This window comes from Engraulis encrasicolus, unplaced genomic scaffold, assembly GCF_034702125.1.
Source record: "Engraulis encrasicolus isolate BLACKSEA-1 unplaced genomic scaffold, IST_EnEncr_1.0 scaffold_1273_np1212, whole genome shotgun sequence".
NCBI classification, from domain to species: Eukaryota; Metazoa; Chordata; class Actinopteri; order Clupeiformes; family Engraulidae; genus Engraulis; species Engraulis encrasicolus.
This window is the reverse complement of record NW_026944761.1, coordinates 1-5,506: the sequence shown is the minus strand read 5'-3', so window position 1 is coordinate 5,506 and position 5,506 is coordinate 1. Positions and strand designations below refer to the sequence as shown.

Here is a 5,506-nt window from a genome sequence, read left to right as displayed (position 1 = left end):
TGTGTGTGTGTGTGTGTGTGTGTGTGTGTGTGCTTTCCTCTGTGGGTAATATTGCTTAAGATTCCGGAATGTGGAACAGAACATGGTCGACTCTTATGGAGCTATTTTAAGGTCTTATATCTTACAGCTCCACAAAACGCATTTCAAATGTGTAAGCTGCACCTTGTACTTGCAGGGTTATTTTCACATCTGTACATTTGTTTTGTAACTGTGTGGGTTTTTTTTGCACATGTGTGTGGGGGAAAACGTATGTGTAAAATATTAAAATGTATGTGTAGAAATGTTTTGAAGTTGTGGCAAGAGAAGTGCGTACGGCTTGTGCCATGCTTTACCAACTTCTTCCTGTTCGGAGCTGCGAGCACACGGCTGTGAAACTTTTTTCACAGATGTACGAATTTTGAGCCGGTTTTCACGTGGGGGTGGGGTCACAGGGTGAGAGCCAATCAAAACATCGCTTATTGCCAAGCCATCGATTTCCAGGCAACGTCACACTGTAACAAAATGTAACAACTGCGCATGCGAGGGGCAGAAAGCCTCGCAGTTCAATATTGTTTTCTATCGACGCTGTGGAGAACTTGTCTAAGAAAGTGGGATTTTAAGATGCTGATCTATTTTCAACTGTACTTGCAGTTAGTTATGTGATCGGGATGATTTGTATACCTTGCACAGGGCATCCGGTTTTTAGGAAATGTAGGTTTTAATGAGTTTAAAGGTTTTCTGTGATAAAGCAGGTTGTTACACCATAGCATTTTGATGTATTGTTATTGTAACATACTTTAGCACTGTCTTAATGCTATTGATTATACACTGGAGAGGGCATTCATATTGTTAATAACCGAATTACCAACTCCCAACTGTAATTAGATCCTAGTTGTTTTAAAACTGGTAACTTGCTTTAGCAAGCTCACACACTAGTGGTGGTGCTAGCTAGCGAAAGCTAGCATAAACGATTGCAATGTTGTTATGACACAGATGTTTAAGTTATTAGAGATCTGTTGTCCGTTTTTCATCTCCTTACAATTGAAATACAACATGTAGATTAATCTACAAGTAAAGTATTGAGATCTAGTAGCAATGCAACATCAGAAATGGGCTGATTTTGTCCAGGTTATGTAGCGCGCTAGCTAGCTAGCAACGCTTATTGAGATTCGGTAGGTAGCATTGCTAGCAAGCTGTACTGTTTCAAATGGTTTATATATCAGGTCATATATTCAACAATACCCCCTTTCAACTTAAATTTACATTTTATGTAAGATGGGAGACTCATGTCTGACTTGGAGGTAGTGGTTGTCCAGCTAACACGCTAACGTTCGCTGCTAGCTAGCTAGCTAACGTGTAGTTATTAGATGTTCAAATTCACCAGGCTATTTATTTGGTACGGTCGCCTTTCCGTTTAAATGCTGGTTAATCAAGTGTATGAACATATATTCTATGAACAACTGTCTGCCAAAAGTCGCACAAGCAGATGTTTACATTTTGTATGTATCTCGTCAAGTCTGCACCAAGCACAAACAGCACACTGCCTGAAGTTGTAAGCACTCCTGTTATGGCACATGAATGATCGTTTTACATCCAAGCAAGATCCGTTGCCCTCTCGCTCACTCCCCCCTTTTCCTCAATGTAGTGTACAAAAACATCGGAGAAGAAACGTTGTCACCTTTGATCAAGCACGTTTTACCAACATCAGTGTCAGCCCATTGGCAGCCTTCAGATGTAATGCTATTAGCACTGTAAATATCCTGCCTTTTTATCATGAAACCTAGACCTAGGAAAGGCTCTATGTGGCAAAATTACTATTGGGGATGGGTCGGGAGAGTGTGTACCGGCCGTTTTTTATTTAAAAAACAGCAACTAGCAAAATAACAAAAAGTAACACACGTAGATTTTAATAGAACTGTATACTGTTTTTCTATGGCCGTAGAAGCCTTTCTGCCCCTTGTCGCCGTGCGCAGGCGCGCTGTTAGTAAACATGAAATCTATCTATGGGGTCCGTTTACATCCCAGTGCAGTAGGTGGCGATAATGAATATTCACCTCTAAACATCACTTGAATGAATACAGACTACCGGCACGTTAAGTTTATATAGGCAGCGAAATATTTTACATATGTAAGTTAATACAGTAGACTATTTTACATCTATAATATATCTATAGCCTACTATTTCCACGATCTGCTTACCTTGATCCCCACAGATACCACGCAAAATACCATGCACTCATTGACTGAATATTGTGACACTATGACAGACGCAAGTGACCAACAAATTGCATTACATTAACTAGCTTTTCGTTTTTACCTGGTAACAATTATATAATAATTATATTCTCTGTAACATAACAACGTTAAAATGCAACTAAGTAGAAGCGTGCAGTATTGGCAGGCAGTAGCCTATTTAAACAGTCTCAGCCATGCAACTGAGAAGAGGATGAATATGCTACAAAGATTATAAAAGAACCCCCCCCCCACATGTATAAGAGCCAAATAAAAGGGACACCAGTGTTTTATTTCACCTTTATTTTGGAATTCCCAGATGCCATTTTAAATAATCTGAAATAACTTAGGCCTACAGTATAAAGTAATGTGCCATTTATATAACAAAAACACTGCATACCCCTAGACACGATGCATACTTGAATAAAAATAACATTTTGTTAAACAGGTGCATGAGTAAGGGACAGCTCTTCCACATACCCATGTCATTGTAATGGGGACAAACGTTTGTTTACATTTCAAAAAAACATCTTCATTTATTCCCAATAACATTCAAAAGGTTATGCAACATCAGCAGACAACTAGCAAACAGACAGTGATACCTTTTGGGATAGTATTTGGATTAGACCTATGTTAAGAAGGTTTTTAATGCAATCAAAGTCTGCCCCTATTAGAATAGCTCAAATCTCAGAAAGAGCTGAGTCAAAAAAATGCCAGCATCACCGGGTACTGACAAGTCAAGGGTAGCATGAGGTATACAACAGCATATTGAAATTGGCAGAAGCTATCTTTTAAGAGGCAAATGGTTGAGTAATCCAGTGCCACTTTGATGTTATGGGCATTCTAATTTGCCAGAAATCACCAGACATAACCCTCCATTCATTTTCATTTTTTTCTTTTTTCTGGTGAGTTAGAATGTCCGTACCACCAAAGCACCAAAACGTGGTATGGAAATCTATAGGACATAATGAAGAGGGAAGTGTGGGTGACCAGATAAAAAAAAAAAATAAAAAAAATAAAAACAGCTGGCACCAAAGCATCAAGGATATCTGGACTTCTATATCCCTCATGCAATGCCACTGCCCATTGACTTCAATGGTGCGACACCTTCCATTCTGACACACACAGAGACACACTGCCATACAAAGCAAGAAAGAGTGTGGGGAGATATAATCACAAATAGTAGCTACATTTCTGTCCTGATGCATCTGCCAGATGGCAATCTAGCAAAGAACTTGTGCCGAGGGTGCAGTAACACATGGAGAACCATGATGTGATGTAGTATGTGATGGTTTATTAGCAGTTTTGTGGTTGTAGTGTCTTCTAGAGGGTTCACAAGAAGTGCAGATTTTGCAGAGGTGTTGGTGGCCCATGACTGGTCCTGGATGGTGCACCACCTTCACCGACTCTCCTCCCCTGATGCTGATGAGTTGGACATGCTGGAAAGGTCATCTAAAGTTTGGCAAAGAGAGAAGATTAGAGGAGAGTGCATGTGTGTGTGTGTGTGTGTGTGTGTGTGTTATTAACCCATTTTAGCCTGATGCTGCATACACGATGCATTGTCCAAGGCGCCTGAAGTGACATGGGTGCATTCCAATATGCAGACTGTCCATTCTCATGCAAGATGATGGTCTTGGCTTTTAAATGCAACTAATTTAACATTTTTATGTGCCTCAGAGGCTGAGCAAGTTAGGTTTTTACCGCCCCCAAAGGTTGCTGGTTCATCTCCCAGCCCGCCAGGTTGGTGGGGGGAGTAATTAACCAGTGCTCTCTCCTCCATCCTCCATGACTGAGGTACCCCACGCATGGTACCTTCCCGCCACACTGCAACATACTGCTCCCTTGGGATGCCAATGTAGGCTGCACCCTTGCACAGGTGAGGCATAAAATGCAATTTTGTTGTGTGCAGAGTATACTTCTATGGGCAGTCATGGGTGAGCGGTTAGGGCGTCAGACTTGCATCCCAGAGGTTGCCGGTTCGACTCCCGACCCCCCAGGTTGGTGGGGGGAGTACTCAACCAGTGCTCTTCCCCATCCTCCTCCATGACTGAGGTACCCTGAGCATGGTACCGTCCCACCGCACTGCTCCCCATGGGGCGCCACTGAGGGCTGCCCCCTTGCACGGGTGAGGCATAAATGCAATTTCGTTGTGTGCAGTGTGCAGTGTTCACTTGTGTGCTGTGGAGTGCTGTGTCACAATGACAATGGGAGTTGGAGTTTCCCAATGGGCTTTCACTTTTTTCACTACTTGTGTGCTGTGTCACAATGGCAAAGGTGGGCTTTCACTTATATACACCTAGAGATTTTTTCCCCTGAGTCCAATGTTTTTAAACAGTTGAAACATGAACATTTCCAGTCAATATTTACAATGGAATAGTAGACCTCTGTGTCATATTCCCAAGGAATGGTAGCATCGCATCTGCTCTGCTGTGCTGAGTCAAAGTAATTCATTTCCCTGCCCATTCACAACTTTGATGGCATGCAATTTATTCAGATGTGTTCTACAACTTTTTGATGAAACTTCCATTTTACATTTGATACCACAAACTAGGCTTACTTGTTGTGCTGTGTGGATTTTTGTTGAGCAGGGATCTCACTTACCAATTAGCATGTTTTCCTCTTGTTACCAGCATCAGTCTGAACCTGACTGGACACCTGTGCACTTCACCATATGTGAACTCTGAGGGCAAGTGTAGAAGCCTGGCAAATAAAGACAGGAATAAGTCGGTCTCAGTATCACTGTGCAACTACATTCACAATGTAATATGTTGGTTTAGTTGAATTCTGTCCATCAAAATTTAATATTATGGTTTACATTTAGGCATACAACTTTCACAATGCCATATTAGTTACATTTAGCTAGCTAGTGTCCTATTTGGTAAGGACATGTACAAGTGATGTAGGCTGTACAGCAGGGGTGGGCAACTTTCATTATAAGGTGGGCCAACATTTTGGTAACGCTTTATTTTACGGTACAGTATTTACTATGTACTTTCTGGGTAACAACTGGGTAACAGAGAGAAATTACATGGTACCTAGAATGTAAAAAGGTGGTAATTATGATGTAAATACTATGTAATTACAGGGGAAAAGCTCAAAATTTACCATGAAACTACACTGTGTATTTTCTGGGTAACAATTGGGTAACAGAGAGAAATTACCCAATTGTTATCCAGAAAATACACAGTGTAGTTTCATGGTAAGTTTTGAGGTTTCCCCCTGTAATTACATAGTATTTACATCGTAATTATCCCCCTTTTTACATTCTAGGAACCATGTAACTTCTATATGGTAC

The 5,506-nt window shown here is 41.1% G+C and overlaps 1 long non-coding RNA gene across 1 annotated transcript; it reads right to left on the bottom strand.

The window, feature by feature from the left end:
* Positions 1-3,485: 3,485 nt before the first annotated feature.
* On the bottom strand, positions 3,486-5,136 carry LOC134442220 (uncharacterized). The gene is made up of 2 exons (XR_010033340.1): positions 4,813-5,136; positions 3,486-3,663 (listed from the first exon to the last, which is right to left on the bottom strand). It is a non-coding gene; the product is annotated as an uncharacterized LOC134442220 (long non-coding RNA).
* Positions 5,137-5,506: the final 370 nt, after the last annotated feature.